The sequence below is a fragment of the Indicator indicator genome, chromosome 1, assembly GCF_027791375.1.
Source record: "Indicator indicator isolate 239-I01 chromosome 1, UM_Iind_1.1, whole genome shotgun sequence".
NCBI classification, from domain to species: domain Eukaryota; kingdom Metazoa; phylum Chordata; class Aves; order Piciformes; family Indicatoridae; genus Indicator; species Indicator indicator.
In genome coordinates, this window is record NC_072010.1 from 36223884 (window position 1) to 36241729 (window position 17846).

Genomic DNA, 17846 nt, shown 5'->3' on the forward strand with positions numbered 1-17846 from the left:
ATTTGCTGCACGATCTACACTTCATAAACTCCAGTTAAATCAGGGTATGTCCAATAGTAGGCAGTCATTGTGACGTATCTGAAAGTAATAGGGGAAAAAAACAAAAGCAATTTAAATAACTTTTTTTGACTTTTTTAGGAATTGTGCTGTTATTTATACAGTCAGCACTTTCTGTCATTGGACTCTTCTTTTGCTAATAAACAAGTCTCTTCACCTTAAATTATATAGTAAACTGGTAAAACATTTCAACATTTTGTTTTAAATTTCCCCTTTGGTAGGCTTTAACTAATGCTTGAGTTGATATTAATACCCTGCTTGAATGTCTCCAAAAATATAACCGAGGAATTCCTTCACAGCACATCTAAAGTAATTTTGACCAACCTGGTAGAGGATACAAAAGAAGCTATTGAATTGAAGGAATACATTGTCTTGTATACAGGTTTTATATATTGCTTCTTCTGAAAATGAATCTGAGAGGCGAGAATATCTCTAAAAATATCACAAACCCAAAATTACATTAATACTTTTGTTTTCTATCTTTGTAGTGCATATTGGTTTTAATAACAGTAAAGATACAGACAGTGGCACTCACTATTCCACTCATAGGCTCCCTATCCCACTCATAGTCTCACTTCTACCTAACACAAGTTGGGAAATCAATGATTCCAACAGTTTTCCAGGACAATGGATGAAGTTAGAGAATTAGACTTAAGCTTATAATTATTCCTGATAATTTCATCCCCGTTTAGGCAGAGTTCTTAAACAATTTTTACAGAATTTCAGGAAACCTAGGCCCACTAGTCAATGAGAATTCTGCAGATTGTTTTGGCTATCACGTACATTCAGGCCTGGAAGCAGTTTCAACCTCTAACATTCTTCATAGTCTGATTAAAAATTATTATAAAATATGAAGAAATTTTGCTGTAGAATCTATTTTTAATTTAAAAAGCACAAAACCAAAACAAAAGAAACAAACAAACAAACAAAAAAATCCCAAAACAAACAGACCAAAAACCCCCCAAACAAACCTGTACAGTCTTATTTTTAGGAAAGACATCATTTGGATTGACCTATTAACAAATTCTGTCTGCCATTTTTCAAAGGTGAAAAGAAGAATAACTGAAAACAGAAGGAAAGGTGGGAAAAGGTATGTGTATGCAGCATTTGCCCTGAGATGGTTCCTGAATGGTACATACTAACATGACATTTATCTTGAACATCTTGAAGAATCAAGAAACCAATCTTCTTTGCTTGAACACTAAGAAGAATCTATGGATTCTGTAATCCAAATGTAGGTTCTTTTGACACTGTAGCTGTAGAAGGCAATAGGTTAAGTTTTAATCTGCTGCTATTCATACCATCTTGCCTCATGCCAGCTTCAAAATGAAAATGCTGGCTGGAGCAAAGTATTATGGGGCTTGAAGTTTAGATGGTAACATAAGAGGCTTCCTGTTCTGGTTGTTGCTTTTGGGTTCTGGGTTTTTGGGCATTGGCTTTCTTCCACAGCAATGGCAGCCAGACAGGGAGGGATGGGGGAGTAGCTCCTGGCTACAGTTTTCTGCTGTGCTTTTTCTGCAAATAGATTAAGATAATTGTGCATTATGTTATCCCATTTATATTAAACTCTTCTCTTACCTGAACTCTTTGTTTCAACCCAAATTTTTGTGTGTGTTATTTTCCCTCACTTATGTGTTGGAGGGAAAAGGTTGTGTTAAACTAACACACAAATAAAAAAATAAAACTAGCTATAACATTATTCTGCGAAGCTATAATGGAGGAATTCTTGACTTAAGTATGATGACAGTAATATCTGAAGTTACTCCACTATGGGAGTAGGATTCACAGTTATGGAACATTTCCTGAGATAACACATCCCACACTACTGAGTCACACTATTGCAATTCGCATTCACATTATTTCTCTAAGAAAAATTCTATGGCAGAAACAAGAGTAGAGCTATTTCTATTGATTAGCAAAAAAAGTTTGAGTAAATAAGGGTCAAAAGTGAAATTCTGCAAAATTTGAGAATTATAGTTATGGGACTCATTCTTTTTTGTTTGTTTGTTTTTGTGTATCATATGTTTCAGATACACAGAATGTTAAAGACAAGCTATTGTCTCATCACATAGTTAATAGCACATCATATATTATATTCGGAATTTGAGCACTACAATGGTTTTCCTGATCATGTGATTATCTTTCTGATTACTGGCTGATGGCTGAAACTTCAAAAGATGAGGAAGACCTCTAAGATCAAGAATAAAAGCATATTCTAGCTAGAAATTACAGTATCTGTGACAATAGCTACAGATAATTCCATTCTGGTATAATTTCTTCAGACTTTGAGTGTCTGTGAATAGTTCATGAATATATTAGTAACTGCTCAATTATTGATATATTGTCACAAACTGTAGAGAACAAAATTCAAGTTCATTGTTGCCTAGAAATGTCTCACTGTGTGACAAATTCTCATGAAGCTTTAGCCTAGGTCATGGCATGGTGGAGAATCAAACGATCTCCAAAGCAAAATGCTCATAATTTATTATGCTGTGGTTCTCAAAGTATGTCTCCTGTCTTTCACTCAAACAAACAAAGAAAAACAAACAAAACATTAAGTTGCTTAAAAATTTGTTTTTAAAAAAGTGTTAAAAGTACTTAAACCAAAAAATTCTAGAACCATTGATTCATAGAGTAATAGAATGTTATAAATTGGAAGGGATCTTTAAATATCACCTAGTTCAATCCCCCTGAAATGTGTCCTCTTCCAAGACAATGTGCAAGGATATCTTTACCAATGTCAGGTTACTCAGAGCCCCATCCAACTTGACCTTAAATGGCTCCAGAAATTGGGCATCCACCACCTCTCTGGGCAACCTGTTTTAGTGCTTTCCCACCATATTGTGAGAAAATTTCCTTCCTTCTACTCTAAAACGTCTTTCCTTTAGTTTAAAACCCTTTGTCTGATCACAACAAGCCTTGTTAAGAAGACTGTCCCCACCTTTGTTATAGGCTCGCTTTAAGTACCGAAAAGTCTCAAAAAGGTCTCACTGGAGCCTTCCAATCTCTGGGCTGAACAGCCCCAATTCTCTCAGCATTTCTCCATTGAAGAGGTGCTCCAGCTCCTGATCATGTTTGTGGCCCCACTCTAAACCCACTCCAACAAATCCTTGTCTTTTGTGTGCTGATAACTTCAGAACTAGATACAGTTCTCCAGGTGAAGTTCCACCAGACTAGGGGGGCAGGATCGCTTCTTTTGACCTTCTGGCCACACTTCTTTGATGCAGCACAGGGTACCCTTGGACTTCTGGGTTGTGAGAGCACGCTGGCAGCTCATGTCCAGCTTTTTATTCACCCTACTTAGCCAGTCAAGCCACAGGCTTTGTAATCACTCACTAGCACTCTTCCAAAGATGAGTCACAATGTAGGTCTGAAAAACAAAGTATCTAAGCATCTATCTGATCTAAAAGTTCTGTGAGAGTGCAGCTCAGGGTGCATACATTTCAACAGTATATTCATTCCATTTTAAAACAGATAACACTGCACTCAAAGAAAAGTTGGGAGCCTTTGGAGGTGACACACTGCTCAGTAGAGGTTTCTCCTCTTAAGCAGGATACATAAACTAGAGTAGGGGGATCTTTTCACTCCCTGATATGTCTAGACCAATATGCTACTATAAGAACAAGGTATGTTCATATATTTAGGCCTCCTTAAAAAATATGGTGATCTAATTATTCAAACCCAGCTGACAGAGGAAGTACTGTTTACATTCTATTTAATAGTGTCTTACAAAGCAGGAATCTACAGCATTCCTTTCAGCATTTGTTGACTCAGTGCTGCTGTTTTATTGTGATTTGCTCTTTCACTGAATATAATCTAATAATCACCCTTGATGAAGATATTAAACGTTCAAACTCTGCATTAACTTCTTAGGTCTTTGTGGATAAGTGTAATACCAATTAACCACTTCAACATGACAATAGTTTGTAAATGATAGACCTTGACACTTCTATTTGTAGCCTAAGACCAAAAAGACATAGCAGAACAGTTATGGTTGTACATATCATTATATATAGTTTCAAACTACTTCAAAGTGAAACAGAAAAATAAAATTTATCCTATCATTTCTGTCCTGGAGGAGACAGGGCATACAAGTGCATAAATGTTTCCTTCAGAATCATTTGCCTTACAGACCAATAGCAGCATGCCGGTTACACAGTGTTTGTGCAGTGCTGATATATACACACAAGCCTGTAGGCTCAAGTGTACTCTAGTTTTATACCCAACTTAGCTCTCAGTGAGAGGTTTTCCTGGAATCAATTGTACCTATTCAAGACGGTCAGCAATTTAGTGCTAACCAACAGTGACTATAACAGCCAACGCTTGAGAGAAGGTCAGTATTTTCCTGCCAAGATAAATTCTGAATTTTGCCTGCTAACCTGAGGAAAGTGCTAAAACCATTTGCATTATAATATATTGTAATAAAACATGGTGCTGCAAAAACAGATGGTGCTACCCTTATAAGTCTCTTAACCCTTATAAAATAAACTGTCTTAGAAGGTATACTGCTGAGGTGTCTTCCCTTGAGCAAGGTAGTGTGGAAAGAGAGCTATATGAATAAGAGCTAGGAAGCAGGATCATAGCCAAAAATGTGTGCACAAATGACTAATTTCCATGATGAAAAATCATGGTGTTTCTTTTAAAAAGTCCCTGTGTCTACTGCCCATCTGTTTTACTTATGTGCACTTAACCATGAGGGAATTGTCCAATTTGGTCTTACAACTGCTGTTGGGGTAATATTTAGAGTCTTGAAAACCCTTGTGCTACTCAGTAAAGCCAGAATTTAAACAGTGGATCAAGTCTGCAGCAAGTGATCTTGCCCTGAAGACCACTGAAAGCAATGGGACTTTTAGAGTCAAGGTGTCCTGGTTGAAAATAACAGCCAGCTTCCACTGTACAGGACGTGTTGTGGAGGAATAGAGAGCCAGGACAATAAAGATGGCATTAGAGATTCCACATCTACAAAAAGTCTGTAATGGACAGTTACAGAAACCACAGCCCAGAGTGAAACTGATTTGGGGAAAACAAAGCAAAACAAAACAAAACAAAACAAAACAAAACAGAGGCTTTTTTTTTTAATCTTATACACGCGAAGGGCATCATATATAGTATTTTTTTTTACAACTGTAAATTACTGAGTAACAAAAAGTGCAAAAGTGTGTTAGTAAACACATAAAAAGGACCACAAGTGGACTCTTAAACAAGGAAGAAGAAACCATAAACTCAAGCACCACATTCCCCATAGCAAAGCACTCCAGCTGATAATGACTCATGTTAGCATCCCCAAGGTCACTGCCATTATAAAACCACAAAGGAGGGAGAGGGTGATACCAGGAAAAGGAGTAGAAAGTAAGGAGTGTGTGAACAGCAATTATAAATACATTACTATTCACTTTTTTCTATAATAATCAGATCTAGATGAATAACAATTTTTTAAAATTTGATAAGATTTCAATGACATCAACAATAAATTCCTGGCTGTATTTGTAAAGTTGCTTTCTTTTTTTTGGCCATTTAAAACATATTGAGTGTAACCAGAGGGTATAAGAAACAGTTTATTCAAATTGACTAGTATCTACCTGAGAAGGCTGAAAGTGTTCAATAAAATCTAGTGGAAATAATAATAATAATAATAATAATAATAATAATAATAATAATAATAATAATAACAACAACAACAACAACAACAACAACAACAACGACAACAACCACCTTTAACAGATATAATATTATTCTCTGAATAATACAAAGATAGATAAAGCTGTGCTAGTAATTACCATAGTATATTTCCTATGAAATAAAATTTAATAAAACATAGGTCCTGGCCCTACTCATAGTGTTTTGTAGTAATTTAGCTGCCACTATACTTACTACTTTAAATGATATTTTATGAACTTTAATATCTATCTAGAAACTGAACATTTTCTTCTCTCAAGAAATAAAAGTAGATTTTTGTTTTTAAGTCTTATAGTGTACTTATGAAGGTCAGAATCTAAGAGATTTGCTAAAAATAAATTGCCTAAATTAAAAACAACCACAACCACATTGTACTGCATGTATAATTTTGTGCACTTTAAAATATTTCTTTTCCACATAATGAAGTACATGTACCGAATGTGGAAAACTTGTGCTGAAACAAATATTACATGTGCCCATAAATTAATCTGTCCCCTTAGGAAAATGAAATTTCACAATGTAATTACCCCATTTCTTCACAGAAGACATAAAGGAATTTATGGTACTAATTACCCTGATAATGGAAAGGGATTTTTTTTTCTATTTCATTGCAATCTCACCTAGAAAAATATAGGAAGACGTAACTCACCAAGTTCTACTCTACCGAGTTCTGTTGTATATTTATTGTTGTATATTTATTAGAAGAAACTGAGGCATTTTAATAGCCTTGTGTTACCTTAAACATAAATGTCCCCTATAGCAATAAATATAACCTTCCAACATAATACTGGAGATGTTAGAATGGCATTATCCTGTTGCTTCAAGCTTTCTTCCACTACTTTTCTAGGTAAAAGTACTATTAAACTGAAAAAAAACCTCACATGCTTAATGTGACTATTTTTGCAAATTTTTGATTCCACAACTGTTTGTAACACAGTGCATGAAACATCACAAATAATCATGTTCTTCATCATAAGAAACCTTTTATTGAAGGATTTTATGCTTATCCTTGTGACTGTTCATATGTAAATCTTAAATTATGGATTTTTTCATAATAATAATTTTTAATGTGTTTCATAATCTCAAAATTCTTGGCAAACTGAAACTATGTTGATTGTCTAGGAGTAATACTCTCTCTTTAATAGTTTAGAGTACATATCAGATGGCTAACAAGAGAAACAATTCTAAATGTAAAGATTAGCATGCCTAAGAAACTCTGTCAACTAAAACAAACAAATCAACCAACCCAAAAAAGTTACAGAAAAAAAAAAATTAGAAGTGCTATTCCTCCCACAAAAGTTCCCAAGTCAATATTTGGGATGGGGTGAGTATCTCTTTTTTTTGTGTGTGTGTATGTGATTTTTGTGTTGTTTTTAATAAATGTAGTTTAGAAACCACAGTAAGAATAGACAAGCTAATAAAGTACCCCACATAAATCAGGAAAAAAATTCTGGTGGTTATTTTTTTCCTAATGTGATGCCTTAAAATTACCATCAACAAGCAAACACAAGAAATCCAGCTTTGATGATGCCTCCTATCAATTTATGCAGTGTTTGAAACATTGGTGGGCATTCATAAGCTTCAAGAGTATCCATAAAATACTGGACACTGAAGATCTCGTGGATACCCAAGATCTTACTGAAAGCTGTAGTGTTGGTTGTGCAAACTAATATATTTTTTTAAATTGATCTTGGAGTATTATAATCAGAACTATTGTGCTGTTTTGGAGATCTCAGAATTACAGTCTCCTTTGTACCAACAACAAAACAACTGACACCAGTTTTACATGTACAATACATTTAAATGCATCATGTTTACTTTGTAGCTATGCTAAATCATACAGCTGTGTCCAAAGGTGAACATAGGATCTAAGAAGTGTTTCTCAACTCTTTAATCCCTTATATAGTCCTTTAAGAGGAAAACACTGTGTTACTTTAAGAAGCATTATGCTCTTCAACCATAATATATAACACTATGTAATTCACAGACTACTATCAGTAAATAAATAGAATTAAAATTTCTGTCATTAATTGCTCTTTGTCAAAATTAACAATAAGAAAAGAAAAAAAAACCCAAAGAAAAAAAAAGAAAAAAAAACTACCTCCCCCCCCAAAACAAACAAACAAACAAAAAAAAATTTACTCATTTGTAAGATCATGAATCACCACACTTCTTTTCATTCTACCTACACTGACAGCCCATAAAAACTAAAAATATAGGAAGGTTTACACCTATTTCATCTTGTGGGATAATGGCCACACAAATGTTATTTCAGATACAAAGCTAATTAAATTAAAGGAATGCAGCTAGAGGCAAACTAGTAAGGTAGGTTCTGTCAATTACTTCAGCATTTGTAGAAGTTCATTCTGTTCTATTAAAAGTTGCAGAGTTGCATGGTTTCAGTTTGGAGACTGGTTTGTGTGGTCTATCCATCTGTGATTTAATATGACCAGTTCACATGAGCTGAAGTTCATAGAATCATAGAATCAGTCAGGGTTGGAAGTGACCACAAGGATCATCTAGTTCCAAACTCCCTGCCATGGGCAGGGACACCTCATGCTAGATCATGCTGGCCAGAGCCTCATCCAGCCTGGCCTTAAACACCTCCAGGGATGGGGCCTCAACTACCTCCCTGGGCAACTGTTCCAGGCTCTCACCACTCTCATGGTGAAGAACTTTCTCACGTCCAGCATAAATCTCCCCACTTCCAGATTTATTCCATTCCCTGTAGTCCTGTCACTACCTGATATCCTAAAAAGTCCCTCCCCAGCTTTCTTGTAGGCCCCCTTCAGATACTGGAAAGCCACAAGAAGGTCACCTTGGAGCCTTCTCTTCTCCAGACTGAACAGCCCCAACTCTTTCAGGCTGTCCTCATAGGAGAGGTGCTCCAGCCCTCTGATCATCCTGGTGGCCCTTCTCTGGACACGTTCCAGCATGTCCATATCCCTCCTGTAATAGGGGCTCCAGAACTGGATGCAGTACTCCAGGCGGGGTCTCACCAGAACTGAGTAGAGGGGAAGCATCACCTCCCTTGACCTGCTGGCCACACTTCTCTTGATGCAGCCCAGGCTCTGGTTGGCTTTTTGGGTTGCAAGTGCACATTAACAGCTCATGTTGAGCTTCTCATCCACCAGCACCCCCAAGTCCCTCTCCTCAGGGCTGCTTTCTAGCCAGTCACTGCCCAGCCTGTATTTGTGCTTGGGATTGCCTCGACCAAGATGAAGGACCCTGCACTTTGTCTTGTTGAACCTCATGAGGTTGGCTTGTGCCCACCTCTCCAGCCTGTCAAGGTCCCTCTGGATGGCATCCCTTCCCTCCAGTGTGTCTGCTGCACCACACAGCTTGGTGTCATCAGCAAACTTGCTGAGGGTGCACTCAAGTTTCAGGTGCAATGCCTCTTTTAGTGAATGCATACAGTGAAAACACATTTCAGTAGGTAAAATATGTGTCAGGTGGCTTCAGGATTTGATTTAGTCATAGTTCAGGAAGATTGCCTTCATGAAGGATGGACTGATTTGTACCAATACAAGATGCTAGAGCAATTAGTGTAACATGTGCTGGAATTGGAAAGGTATTTTGGTTTCTATGTTAAAGGCTGTCCTGAAGATGACTGAAAGCACATGGAACTAGTTGAATTCCCAGCTACATCCAAACTACTTCCCAGGGTGTTTCTCAGCTATAATGTAGTTGAATTCATTTTTCTGTTTTATTCCCTGGTTTCCAAAGAAAGAAAATGTTGTCATATACAAGGCAAAAGTCATGGTCAAAATTGTATGCATTAAAAAAAAAAAAAACCAAAAAAGCCTATGCATCTTTTTTCTTTTAGTTTTGTATGATGCCTTCTTTTGTTTTCCTAAATTTTGTTTTCTCACCCATTCTTTCTGTTTCTTGTTTCCTTTACTAGATGACATTCTACCCATGTTGATTCTTTTCTACAAGTCTTTTCTAGTATTATTCCTGTTATTTCCAATGTTTTATTTAATTCTGTATTTTGATTGTATGATGAAATTCAGTTAGACACCTTTACCTGACCTGTGCTGACAGACATTGATACTAAAAAAAAAAAAAAAAAAAATTGTTTCTGATCTTCTCACTAAGACTATTCATTAGCACTTTTAAGCAGAACTATCACACATATCCTTTTTACAAAACCATAGAATCATTAAGATTGGAAGAGACCTCTCAGGTTTCCAGGTCCAACCATCAACCCAACACCTCCATGGCCACTAAAACATGCCCCTCTTCTTGTGTAACCTGAGACCATTTCCTCTCATCCTACCAGTAGTTGCATGGAAGGAGTACTGACTTCACACCCTAATATAACCTCCTTTCAGATACTTGTAGACAGAAGTTCTACCCTCAAGCTTCTTTTCCCCAGAAGAGGTCAAAGGTATATAAATAAGTACATGAGCAAGTAAAATAGATTAGCAGAGACAGAGAAGGGTTATTTTTGGGTTTGATTTATTTGGGTTTTGCTGTGTTTTCTTAAAATAAGAAATCATTAAACTTATTCTAATATAAAAATTATATTTACCTTTGATCTAAAGACTACATTTCAAGGTATTAACACATAGGCAGATCTAGATTTCCCCCCATTTTCTAGGGACACACAAAGAGATGAATTTTTATGCTTTTAAAAAGGGAATGTCTACTGCATTTATGTGATGGTTTTAAGACTGTCTTTTTAATTTTTCTTCACAAAGTTCAAGCAGAGAAAGTAAAAGAATGTAAATAAATCACTACTTGGTGTAAGAAAGCAAAATAATGATTATTCTAAACACTTCCATTGGAGAGAGAGAGAAACACTTAAGAATCTCTACTCAAAACAAGGTAGTTGAGTTGAGCAGTCTGGTTCTCAGCTTGCTCGCTCAGTTTCTGTCTGCCCACTTCTTCTTTTCTGGCTGAAGATAACACACTGACCTTGACAAGCTAAGTCTAACAGCCTCTCTGCTTCTTGACTCTCTGCCTTCTGCCAGGGGGGTCTGGGGGGATTCCCTCTGGCTGGGGGGGAGGCCCCTTGGGGAAGGCCCCTTGGGGGAAGCAAAGGGGGCTTGGTTGTGCTTTTCTGTTGATTGTACATATTTGTAAATGTTGTGAATTGTGTATATTTGTACATATTAATCATAGATTGTACGTTTGCTTATAAATACAGCTTTCATTTGCTTCCAGACTGAGCTAGCCTGGTTATTGTTGGTGTGGGGGGGATTTCAGCTCTCACACGGTTACAATTTATTATTTGCTGTGAATTTCATTTTTCTCACCTCTGTTAAATCAAGTTTTCAACTCTATTTAATTGTCTGCACTAGAGAAAGTCTTCTGCTTCTTATAAAAAGACTGCCAAAGGATGAAAAAGTAGGTTGGGAGGATTTTTGTTCAAAGGCCTTACAGGTGCCTACATTTTTTTCCATGTGACACTGAAATGAAAACAGTTATACAAGGTAACACAGTAGGATAAAATGTTCAAAAGCAAGAATAAATGCAGATACAGTTACTTTGCATAGCAGATTTAGAAAAGAAGACAGAAAAAATGGCAAAAAGAAGATCCAAGTGAAAGACTAAAATTAAATGTCTATTTTGACTTATTTTTGCATACAGCCTATTGTATAAATTCAACATTACAGTGGCTGAGATGAACATGGATGTGTCATTCATCTGTATTTTAGTGTCTACATGAGCTGCTACAAGACTCCTGCAATCCTCAAAAATCACAAGTCATGCTATGGTGCTGTTCTGCTTGCAAATGCAGAAAGGATTTAAGAGAAAAACATCTAGATCTGTTCTTTTTCTCATCCTAACCAGATGTGTTAATCTCTGGGGTTTTGGGTTGTTTTTTGCTTTTACTGTTGTTCTTTTGGTCATTTTTGTTTCTTTTTGTTTGTTGTTGTTGTGGGTATGTGTTATTTTCCACTCCTTATCTAAAATCTCTTCATATTATTGTTAACTGAGTGTGTGAATCAATCTCTGCATTATTCAGGTACCAATACTCAGAATAGTCTTTCATCCCAATGACTGGAATATAAATGGTCTAATTAGTGATTGTAGTAGTCTGATTTCAAGATCTCAGCTTTTTGTGTAGTTTCTTAAGTCATATAGAGAACTGGAAATACAGGAATAGAAAAAAACAAATGAAGAAGTCTTGACTGACAAAATCAGCATAGCTGATATGCAGTACATCCATACTATTCATCAATGCAGCAAAATGTAACATCTCACCTCAGTAGAGAGGAAAACCAAAAAAACTCTGTATTGGCATGTATTTTAAAATAGAAGATAGAAAATCTGTAAGCCTTCCACCTAATATCTCATGTATTATTTTATCCTTTTGTACTTGCAGTGTGCCTCTGTATTGATTTTATTTGAATAGCAATGTATGTGATGTTGACACTCCTACCAAGTTTTGCATAAAACTCTGAACCTACAATTTATAGGCAATATTGTGATTCCTCTGTGATAAACTGAGTTCCTTAATCATCACCTTTCGGTGCCTCAGATGAACATAGCACATACAGGTTACAAGTTTAAGGAGAGTAGGTGTACAAGAAAAATCATATTTAGACAACAAATGCATGAACTGGAAATGACAGATGAGCAGAGCATCTAGTGTTTCAATTTGAACAGAAGAGACATGCTGTACTTCTGGGATCTAGTCTCCAGGCAACTAGAGATCAGAATAAAACATTCATTTACTTCCTGTTCTACAACAATAGTCTCTGAAAAATATGAGTAAAGAGCAAGAAAATAAGAGAATGTGGCAGGCAGGACAAAGTTTAGTTATAAAATATGTGGTAAGGGGAAGTCTACTTCAAAAGTGATGTTATTTTTGTATCTGATCTAATGGTCACAACTTCAAGTATATCATAAAAAGCATTCCTAGGCAGCTGAAGAAGTAATCTTTGCATCTCAATTTTTCAGGAGTATTTGCCAGCTCTCATGGAGTCATCATCATATTAAATATTAAAAGAAAGTGGTATTTTCCTGAGGGAAAACATATATAGTCATAATACACAAGATTCAGGAGCACCTATACTAAATAAACTTGTCAATATATTTTATATTCACTGTAATGTACCTACGACTGTTACACAATTGTTGAAATCCTAATCTCTCCAGTCTGACTATGCATTCATCACACTGAGGACTAAATATATGTGCAACATTGTCCATTTTAATATGCAACATAATAGTAGACATATTAAAATTATTTAACTGATTTTATGGATATTCTTGTTTACATGTGTACGTGTGCAAGAAGACACACTCTTATGAATACCAAAGTCTCTATGTTCATGTATATATATACATACACACACACATTATTACATACTTGTACATATTTATAAATAATTTTTGCATGTGTTTGTTCCAGGGTAAAACGGGCAAATACCCACTACTGAATAAAATATTATACTTGCATTGAGAGTATAAGCTAATTTTTAAGAAATTTAATTGAGCCATGAAGAAAAAAACCCATCCTGTTCTTCTTGTAAGGGTCTCCATGATGTTTTCTACACACAAAGGTTTAAATATCTACTTTCTAGAAGCCTTGATTCCCCCTCATTGGCTGTTAGATGCCATACATAACAACTAGCAACAAACTGAATTTTCTGTAGTGCAGTATATTATTCTTAAAATGAAAATACACACAAGAGAAGAAAAGTTTCACGTTTTTCAAACCTCATAAAGCTCTCCTTCTCTCCCTTCCACTCTTCCTTTTTTTCTCTTTCCCTTTTTCTCTTGTGCACTCTCATTTTCTCTTACTTTGCTTCACTCCTCTTTTGTGCTTTACTCTATTTTCTCTCTGCTTTTTCTCTCCATTTTTGCCCACTTTTTGTCTCTTTTTCCTTTATTTATTTTTCTTTCTCTCTTACTCTCCCTACCACTGATGTTCAACAAACCAGTCCTAACTGATATTTCTTTTATGACTAACTGTAAATTGATAAAATAACTACTCCTTACAACTGAGGAAGAGTAGGGGATGTCAAATGTCTTTGAGGTTGTGCTCTTTTGATTGCTGTAATTTTGAGATATTTTAAAGATGAAAAATGAAATAAATAAAAACATTATAGAAATAGAATTGCAGTCATGGAAACACAGTGGGGTGACTCATGCTTCTGGACTGCTGCAATGGATAGCTAGACAATCTTCAGAAGGTATAGATAAGGAAGAAGAGGCAGTTAGGTATCGCTTTAATGTCACGTAGCATTTTGACTCTCTTCAGCTTAATGACGGTGATGACAGAATCACAGAATCATGGAATTGTTAGGGTTGGAAGGGACCTCAACGATCATCTAGTTCCAACCTCCCTACCATGGGCAGGGACACCTCACACTACATCAGGTTGCTCAGAGCCACATCCAGCCTGGCCTTAAAAACGTCCAGGGGTGGGGCTTCTATCACCTCCCTGGGCAACCTGTTCCAGTGTCTCACCACCCTCATGGTGAAGAATTTCTTCCTAACATCCAATCTGAATCTACCCATTTCTATTTTTGTTCCATTCCCCCTGTCATTACCTGATACCCTAAAAAGTCCCTCCCCAGCTTTCTTGTAGGCCCCCTTCAGATACTAGAAGGCCACAATAAGGTCTCCTTGGACCCTTCTCTTCTCCACACTGAACAGTCCCAACTCTTTCAGTCTGTCCTCATAGGAGAGGTGCTCCAGCCCTCTGATCATCTATCTGGCCCTCTCTGGACACCCTCCAACATATCCAGATCCTTCCTGTAATAGGGGCTCCAGAACTGGATGCAGTACTCCAGGTGGGGTCCCACCAGAGCAGAGGAGAGGGGGAGAATCACCTCCCTCGCCCTGCTGGCTATGCTTCTCTTGATGCAGCCCAAGATGTGACTGACTTTCTGTGCTGCAAGTGCACACTGGTGGCTCATGTTGAGCTTCTCATCCACCGGCACCCCCAAGTCCTTTTCTTCAGGGCTGCTCTCAAGCCAATCACTGCCCAGCCTATATCGGTGCTTGGGATTGCCCTGACCCAGCTGCAGGACCTTGCATTTGGTCTTGTTGAACCTTATGAGGTTGTCATGGGCCCACTTCTGCAGCCTGTCCAGGTCCCTCTGGATGGCATCCCTTCCCTCCAGCGTGTCTGCTGCACCACACAGCTTGGTGTCATCAGCAAACTTGCTGAGGGTGCACTCAATGCCACTGTCCATGTCACCAACAAAGATGTTGGATAAGACTGGTCCCAGTCCTGATCCTCGAGGGACTCCACTTGCCACTGGCCTACACTCAGACATGGACCCAAGGCTTTGCTCAGGTCCAGGTAAATGATATCTGTAGGATTGAATGTTTATGCATAAGAATCAGGGAGAAGAACAGTAAGACAGATATCCTGGTGAGAGTCTACTATAGACCACTCTACCCATATCAAGAGGCAAATGAAATATTCTGCAAGCAGCTGGGAGAAGTTTAACTGTTGCTAGCCCTTATTCACCATTTATTAGATGTCTGATGGAAATACAACACAGTAAAGAGGAAATAATCTAGGAGGTTCCAGGAATGTGTGGAATATAATTTCCTGACACAGCTGGTGATATAGCCAACCAGGGAAGACTGTCTGATAGACCTCTTGATCACAAACAGAGAAGGACCTGTGGGGGCTGCTGATGGTTGAAGGCTATTGAAGACACATTGATCATGAAATGGTAGTTTTTTTGATTCCTGGGAAAGTAATAAGAACTAGCAATGCTACCAGCCTGGACTTTGGCCTGTTTAGGAGTCTGGTTGACAGGGTCCCTTGGGAGGCAGTCCTAAAGTGCAGAAGAGTCCATGAAGTCTGGGCATTTCCTCAAGGAAAACATCTTTAAGGTACCCTGGTGTGCCATAAGACAAGCCAGCAAGGAAGAAGACTGACCTAGCTAAACAAATAACTTTGTCTGAAAATTTAAAAAAAAAAAAAAAAAAAAAAAAAGATAAAGTGTTTATGGCCTATGGCAGAAGGATCAAACCACTCAAGAGGACCACAAAGATGTTACGAGGTTATTCAGGGAGAAAATTAGAAAGGCCAAAGTCTAACTAGACCTTAATCTAGCTACTGACATAAAAGACAATTTAAAAAACACATTAGCAGCAAAAGTAAGATTAAAGAGAATCTCCTTTCCTTATTGAAAGGGGAGGAAAATATAGTGACAAAGGATGAAGAAAAGGCTGTAGTACTTAATACCTTCTTTACCTCAGTCTTAAGAACAGTTGTTCTCAGAGTCCCCAACCCCTAGAGCTGGAAGGCAGGGAAGTGGAGCAGAATGAAATCCTTGTAGATGTTTAGCCACCTGCTGCACCACTCAGACAAACACAATTCTGGGCTGGCTGGGCTCAGTCCAAAGGTACTGAGGGAGATAATAGAAGTACTCACTAGGAGTCTTTCAATCACTTATCAGCAGTCCTGGCTAACAGAAGAAGTCCCAGCTGTAAAATGTGAAGTTAGCAAATGTGACATCCACCTACAAGAAGGGCCAGAAGGAGGATCTGGTGAACTCCAGGCCTGTAAGTCTGACCTTGGCCCCAGGAAAGCTTAAGGAACAGATTATTTTGAGTAGCATCATGCATCATGTATAGGAAAATCAGGTTATCAGGCCCAGGCAGCACAAGTTTATGAAAGGGTAGTTCTGCTCCTCTAACCTGATCTCCTTCTATGACAAGTGGATGAGGGAAAGGCGGTGTATGTTGCCTACCTAGATATTAGTACAACATTTGACACTATTTCTCACAGTATTGTCCTGAAGAAACTGATGAACGTGACTTAGAGAGGCATGCTCTTTGCTGAGTTAAAAAATGTCTGGATGGCCAAGCCCAAAGGTTTGTGATCAATGAAGTTATATCCAGTTGGCAGTCAGTCACAAGTGGCACTCCCTAGGGGCCAGTATTGGTACATGTTCTGTTTTATATCTTTATCAACAACTTGGACAAGGGGATTCTGTGCACCATTAGTATGCAAACATCAAAATGAGCAGCAGCTTTTGTCTATTTGGGGGTAGGAAGGCTTTACAGAGGGAACTGGACAGTCTGGATTGGTGGGCTGAGGTCAGTGGTAGGAGATTCAACAAGGCCTAGTGCTGAGTCCTGTACTTTGGTCACAATAGCCTCATAGAATACTACAGATCTGGGAAAGAACAGATGGAAAGCTGCCTGACGTAAGAGGATCTGGGGCTTTTGATTGATAGCCAGCTGCATATGATTCAGCAGTGTGCCCAGGTATCCAAGACTTGTATAAAAACCATGTGTCCAACAGGACCTGGGATGAGATTTTCCCCCTGTACTCAGCACTGCTGAGGCTGCATTTTGAATCCTGTGTTCAGTTTTGGACCCCTCACTACAAGAAGGAGGGGGAGGTGTTGCAGCACATTCAAAGAAGGGTAATGAAGGTAGTGAGGGATGCAGAGAACAAGCATTTTGAGGAGAGATGGAGGGACCTGGAGCTGTTTAGCCTGAAGTAAAGTAAGCTGAGGGGAGACTATCGCTCTCTACAACTTACCTGAAATGAGGTTGTACCAAGGTAGGTGTTGGTCTCTTCTCCCAGGTAACAAGCTGCAAGACCAGAGGAAATGGCCTCAGATTGTGCCACAGGAAGTTTATAATGGATGTTAGGAAAATAATATTCACCACAAGATCTGTCAAGCACTGGGATTGGTTGCCCAGGTGAGTGGTGGAGTCACTCTCCCTGGAGATATTTGAAAGACCTGTAGACATGATGCTCAGGGGGAAAGGGAAAGGGAAAGGCATATCAAAATAGAATCAGATGTAACAAAAACCAGACAATAATCCTTCATTTCTGATAATGGTAACACTCATTAGAAAGTCTATATGACAAGTTATGTGTTTCTATAGATATTGAATGTCTGGTATGAATACATTGATCATAAATAGTAGTTTAATTTGTCCTGATATTTGACATCTTTCAAAGATTTGGCCTGAATAACTTAAAAGATTTCCTTTCAAACTTAATGCTTCAATAGAACAAGGAAACTTCTCAACAATTAAAAGCCTTTGAGTTCCAGAGATGGTAATTTCATGTAAACCAAGCAAAAATCACAGTTTGTTGCCGTACTTCTTTGGGCAGGGAAACATTGGGTTTGTGATGTTTGGATTTGTTATCGTTGTTGTTTGTTTGT